The sequence below is a fragment of the Triticum aestivum genome, chromosome 6B, assembly GCF_018294505.1.
Source record: "Triticum aestivum cultivar Chinese Spring chromosome 6B, IWGSC CS RefSeq v2.1, whole genome shotgun sequence".
NCBI lineage: Eukaryota > Viridiplantae > Streptophyta > Magnoliopsida > Poales > Poaceae > Triticum > Triticum aestivum.
The window spans coordinates 202,975,425-202,990,582 of record NC_057810.1 but is presented as its reverse complement, the minus strand read 5'-3'; positions in this window follow the sequence as shown (position 1 = coordinate 202,990,582).

The window sequence follows — 15,158 nt, the reverse complement described above, 5'->3', positions numbered from 1 at the left end:
GTGGCATTGGATCGTGGTCCTGACAGCTTTGGTATCGGAGCTTGACTGCCTGTAGGATTACCAAGCCAAACTGGTCGAAGTTGAGTCTAGAAATTCTTTAGCTATATAAGGGAATTGATTGTGGTTGGGAACGTAAGGCTCTTTTTACTCCTCATACCTTATGCCCTTCTTATCTGAGTCATCTTATCTTTCCTACGGGGTTAAGGAACTAGGCCTTCTCTTCTTTCTATCAGGATCACGTGTTACTAATCCGTAGACTTATAGGGTTGATGGATTTCAAGCCCCAGTTCAGTCCCTACTATCTTCATGTATTCATAGTTGATCTCAGAACCTTGATATTATGATGATGGAGTGGTTATGCTATAATTTGGTAGGATGTCTCAATCTTTTGAGCATTTACAGCCGCTTTGCTATCGGAGTCATCCCAGGTTTCTAAACTGTCTGATGCATTTGCAAATCCCTTCTTACCATTTCGATGTTCCTTTGGCCAAATTAACCACACCAACTAGTGTGTTGAGGTACTTCCTTGCCTCGGTATATATGTTGGAGCTAGTATTATGACCCTAGGTGTCTAGAGTATCAGCTAGTAATCTAGCCATGTTTTGTGTTCCCAGTGTGATCACTCTGGCCATCATTCTCGAAAGCATCCTGTGATGCAATTTAGTTAGTAGGTATTCTATCCCTGGGTTCTTGAACCCAAGACTCACCCTACTTACTTCATGTTGATAGTGTTTGCTAGTTCCTTTAGGATATTAGTAACCTTTGTGATAGTCCTCGAGGTCCGTGGTATTTCCTTCTTCCAATACCATGAACTATTTATGGCAGAAGTTCCTCGTTGAACCGAAAGATCACAACCAGAGTGCTCTTGACGAGTTCTCGATTCTATGATGTTACTCTGCCAATTCTATCTATCTGCATAGGTTATCCGGAAGAAATATGTTGAACTCGTTTGACATGCTAATCCATGCATCCACAACTCAGTAAATCGTATGTTCTTTCGAGTTGTCCCTCTTTAGTTGTCTTCTGACCTTCGTCTATCAATTGATAGTCAAGAGTATGCGTGCATTCATTCATCGATGCCTATTACTCTTGTGGTCCGTCAAGCCATTCTATTCGGAATGACTGGGAGAAACAAACTCCAGTACCTCTTCCATATCCGGGATTGGGTCAAAGTAGTTGTATTCCACAGATCAAAATGCCAATCTATCTTTTGGTTCTGTTCTACCCTAGAGTATCACCCCCTTTATGTCAGGATTTTCATGAGAATTGCTCCAGCGCTTGAGAATTCTTGACGCAGTGATACTTCTTGCCATCATTATTCATTTCTCGGTCCCCGTGTTATTGTAACCGGAACGCCGACAAGTGAATCATGATGTGTGAAATCAATACCCCTAGCAAACATGTTGCTTAGTGGTTAATGGGCAAAATCTCATTCTTAGTGTGTTGGTTATGGAATCATCAGTCTAAGATTGATCATGCTACCTAGTCCTTATTTCTGGTGCACCCTTTGATCATTGAGTTAGGATTGTGTCAATCCCTCACTCTCTTGATCATATCATATTGCCCTGAAAAGCAAGATTGTTCTCGAGCTTAGTAACATATCGGTGGTTTGTGATTTTCCGGATATCTTCCCGGAAGTATCACCAGGTTGTCCCCTGACCATTATGTTGAGCTCGTGATTAAGTTGGTTTCTTGTAAACCATTATTCTCCAAGAATCTATGTTGGATACCCTAAACTAGTTGGCTAAGCTAAATGACAACTTGGAGAGTTGGAAGATAAAAGCTTGTCCGACTCAGTTCATTCCAAAGGGATATCTTTGTGCGTGTGTGTTGAAGAAAGATGATACTTTCATTGATTGATCCTCGTGGTCAATTGCTGGATCTATTATCTTATCCAATCTTTGATTTGAGTATGGGTTATCGTCAAATCAAATCAGAACCAACGATATTCGTAATGTTGTCTTACTCGTGGTTGTTTCCTCGAGCATACACCATTATTTCCTTTGGGTCTGACCAATGCTATCACCTTGTTCACATAATTCTGGAATTTCACCTATACGGAAACCTGGATGAATTGTTGTTGAGCTCATCAGCAACATTGTTATCTTCTCCATGATTTGTGTTGAACATCCAGATAGTATTGGAAACTTTATAAGCATTATCTTCATGTTCCGTTCATGAAGCATATGCTTGGATGAAGGAAGTGACTTCCTCTAATTCATGTGAATTTGATGCAAGTTGTCGCCGTGAATTCGAGAAAGCATGTTTTTTACCTCCTCTGGAATCATTCCAAGTCAGTTATGCACGTGCAAAGTATTCTGTGGTCTTTCAGACTGATCATCTTCATTCCATATGAATTCAGTAGCACACTAAGCCACTGATTGACTTGTTCAAGGAAAAGGAGTTGTTGTGCTATCCTAGGTCATGCACAAGATTTCGTTATCCTCGATGATGGCTCCCAGCCTGAACTTGGTAGTGTTTATTATAAGCCTACTACATGGTCATGCTTGTGTGGAATAGCATGTTCACATGTATGTAGCAGAACCGGCTCATGTTTTGGAGATTGCTATCGTAGTTCATTTCCCGAGCATCTTGCAACGTCATCTCATCGATTTGTGTTGCAAACTTTAATTTTTCTTTCTGGACTTGACGAGTCTGGAATATTCTGACATCAACCAGATCTGAATCTCAGGCAGATATGATGGTTGGAACGTTTCCCGAGAACTATAATATTGGTCCCTCTATAACGCGGTAAGGTGGATGTCGTGGCCAACACATCCTACCGGAAGACCTATTGTTATAGTATCTTGATTGAAGAAGTTTGCCACCTCCCCATAAGGACTTCGCAGGATTTACCTCTGTAGTTATTCCTTATGGATTCTTGAGCTCCCGAAGTCCGACCTGTTATTTGATGTCCTAGATACCAAAATATTTCAAGGAATGGGTTATGCTAACACATCAAGGAGAACATTAGAAGCGGAGTGCTAAATGTCTCTCGGTCGATCATCCAGATTTTGTCCCCTTGGCCCCGCCAAGGTGAAATCTGAGAAGGTGTTATCTTCCTTTGCATCTGCATCTTCCACCGGTATCCATCATGGTAGTACGTTGTGTTGCCAGGATCCTTGACACGGATGTTGGTAAGACCTTGATGAATATGGAAATGCTCAAGTTCTTGAGAGCATGCTCAGTCACTGGGTTATATCCTTGGTAACAATCGAATGTGCCTTCCATTGCCGAGTTGTCTCAAAACCCTAGCTCTCTTTTCGAACTAGGTATGCCATTTCTTAGAACTCCTTCAATCGATCTTTTGTGAATTGCCTTAGCCTGGTATGAAGAGTTTCAATGATCCTTTCCAATAGAGTTTCTCTCTAACGTCATCGTGTTGGATGAAGATCTCAAAAGCAAAGACGTCAAGATCAATATGAACCAATGAATCAACATATTTGAGAAGGACAGTTGGATCGTGAATATCGTATTAGCTTTGTGTCCTCTCTGTCTTCTTACCTCACGTCTTGAATCTCGGGACGAGATTCTTGTTTAGTGGGGGTGAGCTGTCACAGCCCTAGATTAATGCTTGTAGTTAGTGGCATTGCATCCATGCATCTTGTCCATTTTTTGAAAGTTGAACTGCGGAAATTTGAAAGCCTCAAAACATTTAAATAAAAGAAGGGCAAAAACCCTAAAATCTCATTCATTGTTTCCAAAATGCTCTTCTTAAATGTTTGATTTTTTTGGCAAGGGTTCTGGTCCAAACCAAAAATATTGAACATTTTAAGGACTTAATTTTGGGACTTTGAATTTAAATCATTAGCTATTTGAATTTGAATTATATTCATATAATTAGAATATAATTTCAAATACCCCTGAGATATTTTATGAGCTTTTGGAAAAGTCCATCTAGCAAAATAAAAATGTTCAGAGGAGTTTTTGGCATTGTTTGATTGTTTTGAATTCAAAATAGTGGCAAAAGATTAAATAAAAAAAGAGAAAACAGAAACAATAAAAGAACAGAAACTTACCTGTAAGTTACCTAGCTTACCTGTGCGGCCCAGCACTGCAGCTGGCCGGCCCAGGAGCTGGCCGGCCCAGGAGCTGGCCTAGCCCACCACCGCTGCCAGTCATCCCCCTCCTCTTGCCAGAAGGCAGCGGAGAAGCGGAGCATGCCCCGTGCAAGCGCGCCATGCCGACAACAGCCTGCCTGCCTCCCCAGCTCTCTAGTCGCGTCGTGGAGCTGCCACGAACCCCTCTGCCTCTTCCCCTCTCTCCCTGGCGCGCCGACGAGCACCACCACGGCCACCGGCCTCCGCACGCCTCCCCGACGCGCCAAGAAGCCCCTCCGTCGACCTATACGCCGTCTCCGCCAAGCCACGCGAACGGAAGAGCCCTGCAGCGTCGTCCCTGTCCTCATCTTCAACCTCCGGCCGCCGGCAACCTCGCCGTGGATTCGCGGGCTCCAGTGCGTCCCCGACCTCATCGACTACGCCATCGAGTTCACTGTGAGCTCCTTCCCATTTCCCCTCCTTTGCTTTGCTTGTTCCCGTGCCACAGCACCCCCGCCCGCGTGCCCGAGCACCGCCGTCTGCCATGGCCGCCAAGCTCCCTTGCCCCGAGCCCCTCCGCCCGAACCTGTGGCACCAGAGTGCTTCTGGTGGCCCGTGGGTGCCATCAAGGCCACCAGCTCCTTCCCTACCGCCCTGCAGCCCCGCGCCTGCACCCGACCGAGCTTCGGCCGCTGTCGTGGTCGACGCCACGGTCGTCTCCGGCCTCCCCAGCACATGCCACTTCCACCATCCGAAGCCCCATAGCAGCAGCTCCCCAACGCGCCCAGCCGCACAAGCAACCGTGGCCGGAAACAGCCGGCCGGCGATCACCGCCATGCACTACTTAGCACCAACGATTAGTCGCCGGCTAACCCGTCATTAGCTGCCTAACCATCTTGTTAACCACCCCTGACCCACAGATAGCCGGCCCCCACCTGTTTAATTAACCGGCTAAAAAATTAGTTAGAATTAGTCTAATTCCAGTGGACCCACGCGTCAGCATTGACCATGCTGACGTGGCCTTCGGCCGAGCCCACTTGTCTGTGACACTAGGCAGCACTGGCTCACTGACCGGCGGGCCCACGCGTCAGGTTTGACCTGGACCGTGTCTGTTGACCTGCTGAGGTCAGCATGACGCAATGCTGGCGCAGTAATTGATTTTCTGGATTTAATCTTATTTAGGAAATTCCAGAAAATGTCCAAAACTTGTAACAATCATAGAAATTCAACCGTAACTCCAAATGAAATAAATTAAATATGAAAATGATCAGAAAAATTCAAAGAATCTGTTTATGGCATTATCATGCATGTTTGAACAACTTAAAGCTGCTGTATACAACAATTTGAATTAATGGCATTTGAAATGTCATATATGGAGTTTGAATTTGAATCTTAGATTCAAACCAACTCCATTTAACTTGTTGCTAGTTGCATTATCTCAAATCACAGCATATTGTCATGTCATGATCATGCATCATATTGTGCATTGCATTGATTGTGTTCTTCCTTGTTTGCCGGTGCTTGTCCCCTCTCGATAGACGTGGTTCCGACGATGAGTTCAATGACACTGATGAAGAGCTATACTATCTTTAGAAGTGCCAGGCAAGCAAAACCCACTTGTTCATTCCGATACAATCCCACTCTCTCGCTCCTGCTCTCTTTTACTACATTAGGACAACAACGATTCAACTGTTACATGCTGCGGTAGTTGAACCCCTTTCCTCTGCATGACCTGTCATTGCCACAGTAAATAGATGAAACCCACTAGCATGAGTAGGAGTTGTTTGAGCCCTGATGTGCCTACTCATTCATACTTGTTTGTCATGCCTGCTACTGCTTAGAGTTGAGTCATGTCTGATTCATTGAGAATGAATTGGAATGGTGATGAACATGTCCTACTATGTGTGAGCTAAGTGTGTGAACACGATTTGGTAAAGGTAGCGGTGAGAGGCCATGTGGGAGTACATGGTGGGTTGTATCATAGAAACCGTCCTCAGGAACTGAGTTCTGTGTTTGTGATCCATGAACAGCTACTACCACACATTGGAATGCTTAAGTGCCCCTCTCGACTTATTAATCAACTCGATCTCTGTCCAGGAGTTGCAACTAGTTTCTGGTGTTTGTAGGTCGTGTTAGTAGTCTACCAAGTGGCACCCGGTACAGGTGGGCTTGGGACAGACTAGGCATAGTGGCACGGTGTACCAAGTGGCACCCGGATGGTGGGCTTGGGAACCCTGCTCACATCGTTTGGGGCCGTGAGTGACACCCCGGTCGGATCTCCTTGCTGATGGAACCCGAATAGGCAATAAACCTGGACTAGAGACTTGTGTGGTTAGTCAGGTCATGGCCGACTCCCTCGCCAGGCTTCCGCTTGAAGGTTGCCGAGATACACAACGTGTACATGGTGGTAAGTGGCGAGAGCGTGTGTGAAGATGTACTCCCCTACAGGGTTAACATCATCTATTCGAATAACCGTGTCCGCGGTAAAGGACTTCTAGGTTGCCTGTACAGTTCATAGACAAGTGAAAGTGGATACTCTAAAATACGCAAGATAAGCGTGAGTGTTATGGATGGCGTTCTCGTAGGGATACGTGAGCGGATCCATAGAGGTGTATTGATTGGTGAATATGTGGACTCATGTGCGCCACCTCAAAAGATTTACATTGCAGTCGTAGTTCAGGATATCCACTGAGTCAAAGCTGGTTTGCTGTAGTTAAACCCCACAATCCCCTTTGTTGATAACGATGCATATGTAGTTAGATCTGATGTAAGTCTTGCTGGGTACATTTGTACTCACGTTTGCCTATTTTATGTTTTTGCAGGGAGACTTCAGTCTCACTAGTAGTTCCGCGTGGACTTCAATGTTTAGCTTGTTACCTCAGCTACGATCTTGTGGCGTCGGCAGGATCTGGTAGATAGTCAGGCTTCTTAGCCTTTTTTCATTTGTAGATGTCTGTACTCAGACATGTTGAGCTTCCGCTTGTGCTTTGACTTGTATGCTCTGAATGCTGGGTCATGAGACCCATGTTTGTAATATCTCGCTCCTTGGAGCCTATTGAATAAATACTTGAGTTGTAGAGTCATGTTGTGATGTCATGTTGTATTTGCACATATCGAGCATATTGTGTGTATGTTATTGAAATGCTTGGTATGTGTGGGATCTAAGTATCTAATTGTTTATCCTTGGTAGCCTCTCTTACCGGGAAATGTCTCCTAGTGCTTCCACTGAGCCTTGGTAGCTTGCTACTGCTCCGGAACACTTAGGCTGGCCGGCATGTGTCCTTCTTCGTTCCTGTGTCCGTCCCTTCGGGGAAATGTCACGCGGTGTCTACCAGAGTCCTGTTAGCCTGCTACAGCCCAGATTTTCTGGAGTCCTACTAGCCCAGCTACTACAGCCCGGATTCACTCGCTGTTGACCAACACATTCATTGTCGGGTCATGTATGCCTGTCCCTGTAAGTTAGCGCCACTTTGGGTTCATGACTAGTCATGTCAGCCCGGGTTCTTTGTCATATGGATGCTAGCGACACTATCATATATGTGAGCCAAAAGGCGCAAACGGTCCCTGGCCTGGTAAGGCGACACCCGTGGGAATACCGTGCGTGAGGCCGCAAAGTGATATGAGGTGTTACATGCTAGATCGGTGTGGTATTGGATCGGGGTCCTGACAAAGGGGGGCCATGCGCCACCTCCTGGCCTCCCTCTCTCCTTTCCACTAAAGGCCCATAAGGCCCATAAGGCCCAATAGTCCGGTAACCCCCGGTACTCCGATATATATCCGATAACCCCCGGAACTATTCCGGTGTCCGAATATAGTCGTCCAATATATCAATCTTCATGTCTCGACCATTTCGAGACTCCTCGTCATGTCTGTGATCACATCCAGGACTCCGAACAACCTTCGGTACATCATAACTCATAAACTCATAATATAACTATCATCTAACTTTAAGCGTGCGGACCCTATGGGTTCGAGAACTATTTAGACATGACCAGGACACGTCTCCTGTCAATAACCAATAGAGGAACATGGATACTCATATTGGCTCCTAAATATTCTACGAATATCTTTATCGGTCAAACGGCATAACAACATACGTTGTTCCCTTTGTCATCGGTATGTTACTTGCCCGAGATTCGATCGTAAGTATCTCAATACCTAGTTCAATCTCGTTACCGGCAAGTCTCTTTACTCTTTCCGTAATACATCATCCTGCAACTAACTCATTAGTTACAATGCTTGCAAGGCTTATAGTGATGTGCATTACCAAGTGGGCCCAGAGATACCTCTCCGACAATCGGAGTGACAAATCCTAGTCTCGAAATACGCTAACCCAACAAGTACCATCAGAGACACCTGTAGAGCACCTTTATAATCACCGAGTTACGTTGTGACGTTTGGTAGCACACAAAGTGTTCCTCCGGTAAACGGGAGTTGCATAATCTCATAGTTATAGGAACATGTATAAGTCATGAAGAAAGCAATAGCAACATACTAAACGATCAAGTGCTAAGCTAACGGAATGGGTCAAGTCAATCACAACATTCTCCTAATGATGTGATCCCGTTAATGAAATGACAACTCATGTCTATGGTTAGGAAACTTAAACATCTTTGATTAACGAGCTAGTCAAGTAGAGGCATACTAGTGACACTATGTTTGTCTATGTATTCACACATGTATTATGTTTCTGGTTAATACAATTCTAGCATGAATAATAAACATTTATAATGAAATAAGGAAATAAATAATAACTTTATTATTGCCTCTAGGGCATATTTCCTTCAGTCTCCCACTTGCACTAGAGTCAATAATCTAGTTCACATCGCCATGTGATTTAACACCAATATTCATATCTATATATGATTAACACCCATAGTTCACATCGTCATGTGACCAACACCCAAAGGGTTTACTAGAGTCAGTAATCTAGGTCACATCGCTATGTGATTAACACCCAAAGAGTACTAAGGTGTGATCATGTTTTGCCCGTGAGAGAAGCTTAGTCAACGGGTCTGTCACATTTTGAGCCGTATGTATTTTGCAAATTGTTCTATGTCTACAATGCTCTGTACGAAGCTACTCTAGCTAATTGCTCCCACTTTCACTATGTATCCAGATTGAGACTTAGAGTCATCTGGATCAGTTTCAAAACTTGCATCGACGTAACCCTTTACGAGGAACCTCTTGTTACCTCCATAATCGAGAAACATATCCTCATTCCACTAAGGATAATTTTGACCAATGTCCAGTGATCTACTCCTAGATCACTATTGTACTCCCTTGCCAAACCAGGGCAGAGTATACAATAGGTCTGGTCCATAGCATGGCATACTTTTATAGAACCTATGACTGAGGCATAGGGAATGACTTTCATTCTCTTTCTATTTTCTGTTATGGTCGGGATTTGAGTCTTACTCAATTTTACACCTTTGCAACACAGGAAAGAACTCTTTCTTTGACTGTTCCATTTTGAACTACTTCAAAATCTTGTCAGGGTATGTACTCATTGAGAATCTTATCAAGCATCTTGATCTATCTCAATAGATCTTGATGCTCAATATGTAAGTAGCTTTACTGAGGTCTTTCTTTTAAAGAACTCCTTTCAAACACTTCTTTATGCTTTCCAGAAAAATTCTACATCATTTCTGATCAACAATATGTCATTCACATATACTTATAAGAAATATTGTAGTGCTCCGACTCACTTTATTGTAAATACAGGCTTCGCTGCAAGTCCGTATAAAACTATATGCTTTGATCAACTTATCACAGCGTATATTCCAACTCCGAGATGCTTGCACCAGTCCATAGATGGATCGCTGGAGCTTGCACATTTTGTTAGCACCTTTAGGATTGACAAAACCTTCTAGTTGCATCATATACAACTCTTCTTTAAGAAAACCATTAAGGAATGCAGTTTTGACATCCATTTGCCAGATTTCATAAAATGTGCCAATTGCTAACATGATTCGGACAGACTTAAGCATCGCTATAGTTGGGAAAATCTCATTGTAGTCAACACCTTGAACTTGTCGAAAACCTTTTTGCAACAAGTCGAGCTTTGTAGATAGTAACACTACTATCAACGTCCGTCTTCCTCTTGAAGATCCATTTATTTTCTATGGCTTGCCGATCATCGGGCAAGTCCACCAAAGTCCACACTTTGTTCTCATACATGGATCCTATCTCATATTTCATGGCCTCCAGCCATTTCGCGGAATCTGGGCTCATCATCGCTTCCTCATAGTTTGTAGGTTTATCATGGTCTAGTAACATGACTTCCAGAATAGGATTACCATACCACTCTGGTGCGTACCGTACTCTGGAAGACCTATGAGGTTATGTAGTAACTTGCTCTGAAGTTTCATGATCATCATCATTAGCTTCCTCACTAATTGGTGTAGGAATCACTGCAACTAATTTTTGTGATGAACTACTTTCCAATTCGGGAGAAGGTACATTTACCTTATCAAGCTCTACTTTCCTCCCACTCACTTCTTTTGAGAGAAACTCCTTCTCTAGAAAGGATCCATCTTAGCAACAAATATCTTGCCTTCAGATCTATGATAGAAGGTGTACCCAACAGTTTCCTTTGGGTATTCTATGAAGACGACTTCTCCGATTTGGGTTCGAGCTTATCAGGTTGAAACTTTTTCACATAAGCATCACAGACCCGAACTTTAAAAACAACAACTTTGGTTTGTTGCCAAACCACAGTTCATAAGGCATCATTTCAATGGATTTTGATGCTATTTAAAGTGAATGCAGTTGTCTTTAATGCATAACCCCAAAATAATAATGGTAAATTGGTATGGGACATCGCAGATTGCACCATATCTAATAAAGTGTGGTTACGATGTTCGGACACACCATTACGCTGTGGTGTTCCAGGTGGCATGAGCTTGTGAAACTATTCCACATTTTTTTAATTGAAGGCCAAACTCATAACTCAAATATTCATCTCCATGATCAGATCATAGAAACTTTATTTTCTTGTTATGATGATTTTCCACTTCACTCTCAAATTCTTTGAACCTTTCAACTATTTCAGACTTATGTTTCATCAAGCGGATATACCCATATCTGCTCAAATCATCTGTGAAGGTCAGAAAATAACGATACCCGCCACCAGCCTTAATACTCATTGGTCTGCATACATCAGTATGTATTATTTCCAACAAGTCAGTAGCTCATTCCATTGTTCCGAAGAATGGAGTTTTAGTCATCTTGCCCAAAAGGCACGGTTCACAAGCATCAAATGATTCATAACCAAGTGATTCTGAAAATCCATCTTTATGGAGTTTCTTCATGCGCTTTACACCGATATGACCCAAACGGCAGTGCCACAAATAAGTTGCACTATCATTATTAACTTTGCATCTTTTGGCATCAATATTATGAATATGTGTATCACTACGATCGAGATCCAACAAACTATTTTCATTGGGTGTATGACCATTGAAGGTTTTATTCATGTAAACAGAACAACAATTATTCTCTGACTTTAAATGAATAACCGTATTGCAGTAGACATGATCAAATCAAATTCATGCTCAACGCAAACGCCAAATAACATTTATATAGGTTTAACACTAATCCTGAAAGTATAGGGAGTATGTGATGATGATCATATCAATCTTGGAACTACTTCCAACACTCATCGTCACTTCCCCTCAACTAGTCTCTGTTTATTATGTAACACCTGCTTTGAGTTACTAATCTTAGTAACCAAACAAGTATCAAATACTCAGGGGCTACTATAAACACTAGTAAGGCACACATCAATAACCTGTATATCAAATATACCCTTGTTCACTTTGCCATCCTTCTTATCCACCAAATATTCAAGGCATTTCCGTTTCTAGTGACCATTTCCTTTGCAGTGTAAGCACTCAATTTCAGGCTTTGGTCCAGTTTTGGGCTTCTCCGCGGGAGTGACAACTTGCTTGTCATTCTACTTGAAGTTCCCTTTCTTTCCCTTTTCCCTTTTCTTGAACTAGTGGTCTTGCCAGTCATCAACACTTGATGCTCTTTCTTGATTTCTACCTTCGTTGATTTCAACATCGTGAAGAGCTCGGGAATCGTTTTCGTCATCCTTTGCATACTATAGTTCATGACGAAGTTCTACTAACTTGGTGATGGTGACTAGAGAACTCTGTCAATCACTATCTTATTTGGAAGATTAACTCCCATTTGATTCAAGCGATTGTAGTACCCAGACAATCTGAGCACATGCTCACTAGTTGAGCGAGTCTCCTCCATCTGTTAGCTATAGAACTTGTTGGAGACTTCATATCTCTCAACTCGGGTATTTGCTTGAAATATTAACTTCAACTCCTGCAACATCTCATATGGCCCATGACGTTCAAACCGTCTTTGAAGTCCCGATTCTAAGCCATTAAGCATGGTGCACTAAACTATCAAGTAGTCATCATATTGAGCTAGCCAAACGTTCATAACATCTGCATCTGCTCCTGCAATAGGTCCGTCACCTAGCGGTGCATCAAGGACATAATTCTTCTGTGCAGCAATGAGGACAATCCTCAGAACATGGATCCAATCCGCATTATTGCTACTAACATCTTTCAACACTGTTTTCTCTAGGAACATATCAAAATAAACATATGAAAGCAACAACGTGAGCTATTGATCTACAACATAATTTGCAAAATACTACCAGGACTAAGTTCATGATAAATTTAAGTTCAATTAATCATATTACTTAAGAACTCCCACTTAGATAGACATCTCTCTAATCATCTAAGTGATCACGTGATCCAAATCAACTAAACCATAACCGATCATCACGTGAAATGGAGTAGTTTTCAATGGTGAACATCACTATGTTGATCATATCTACTATATGATTCACGCTCGACCTTTCGGTCTCATTGTTCCGAGGCCATATCTGCATATGCTAGGCTCGTCAAGTTTAACCTGAGTATTATGCATGTGCAAAACTGGGTTGCACCCGTTGTAGATGGGCGTACAGCTTATCACACCCGATCATCACATGGTGTCTGGGTACGACGAACTTTGGCAACGGTGCATACTCAGGGAGAACACTTTTATCTTGAAATTTAGTGAGAGATCATCTTATAATGCTACCGTCAATCAAAGCAAGATAGGATGCATAAAAGATAAACATCACATGCAATCAATATAAGTGATATGATATGGCTATCATCATCTTGTGCTTGTGATCTCCATCTCCGAAGCACCGTCATGATCACCATCATCACCGACGCGACACCTTGATCTCCATCGTAGCATCGTTGTCGTCTCGCCAACTATTGCTTCTAAGACTATTGCTACCACTTTAGTGATAAAGTAAAGCAATTACAGGGCGATTGCATTGCATACAATAAAGCGACAACCATATGGCTCCTGCCAGTTGCCGATAACTCGGTTACAAAACATGATCTCATACAATAAAATATAGCATCATGCCTTGAATATATCACATCACGACATGCCCTGCAAAAACAAGTTAGACGTCATCTACTTTGTTGTTGCATGTTTTACATGGCTGCTACGGGCTAAGCAAGAACCGTTCTTACCTACGCATCAAAACCACAATGATAGTTCGTCAAGTTAGTGCTGTTTTAACCTTCTCAAGGACTGGGCGTAGCCACACTCGGTTCAACTAAAGTAGGAGAAACTGACACCCGCCAACCACCTGTGTGCAAAGCACGTCGGTAGAACCAGTCTCGCGTAAGCGTATGCGTAATGTCAGTCCGGGCCGCTTCATCCAACAATACCGCCGAACCAAAGTGTGACATGCTGGTAAGCAGTATGACTTGTATCGCCCACAACTCACTTGTGTTCTACTCGTGCATATAACATCAACGCATAAAACCTGGCTCGGATGCCAATATTGGGGAACGCACACGCAAGATCATGGTGATGCATAGCAACGAGAGGGGAGAGTGTTCTCTACGTACCCTCATAGACCATAAGCTGAAGCGTTAGCACAACGCGGTTGATGTAGTCGTACGTCTTCACGGCCCAACCGATCAAGCACCGAAAGGACGACACCTCCGAGTTCTTGCACACGTTCAGCTTGATGACGTCCCTCGAACTCCGATCCAGCCGAGTGTCGAGGGATAGTTCTGTCAGCATGACGGCATGGTGACGATGATGATGTTCTACCGTCGCAGGGCTTCACCTAAGCACCGCTACGATATTATCGAGGAGGATTATGGTGGAGAGGGGCACCGCACATGGCTAAGAGATCAATGATCAATTGTTGTGTCTATGGGGTTGTAACGCCCCGAGACCGACGCTCGAGAAGACTTCCAGCTATTCGGAGTTTCGCCGTGTCTTTCGTTTGTGCTTGCTCTTTTATTTTTGCTTTGCATAATGCCATCATGCCATTTAATATTTTATAAGTCTTTTAAATAAATTGCATGGATTTTTTGATCCATTTAAATCGAGGGAATTCACTTGTGATTTCTATTTATAACATATTAAAGCCTCTCAATATTATTAGGGAGCTATAAATATTCCACTAATTCGGAATCACCCATAAACACACTTGCAAAATAATTTCGTTCCTTTACTGCTTCAAGTTTGGTCTCCAACCTTGCCATGTATTCTTTTATCATATTCCGGAGCTCCACCAAAAATCCGAACATTTTTGGACCTTCGTAACCCTCACTTCCTATTCAAACCATTTGAATTTAAATCAAATGAGTTTGAATTTAAACTTTCGGTCATGCCCACTTCTATTTTTCTTGGATCAAGCTCATTTTGCGAGTCGGGGAAAATTATCCCCATGCGCAAATCTTTCCCCTAACCTCTCTTTCTTTTCTTTCTTTTCTCTGTTCTGTTTTATTATTCATTAGTGAGAGAAGAGAGCCCAGCAGCCTATCCAGGCCGGCCCATTCCACAGGCCCAGTCGCGCCCCGCTATTAACCCTAGCCCCGATCGATCCCCATCTCTCGATCTCTCTCCCTCGTCTCCTCCCTCGCGCCGCCAGCGCCCGATCCCCTCACCCGTCGCTCGCTGGCCCCCTCTCCCTCTCCTCGTTATCCCTTCCTTCCCCTCGTCGCATCCTCCCTCCGCTGCGCGTGAGGCCCTTCCATCCCCATTGCCCCGCTGCATCGCCTGACG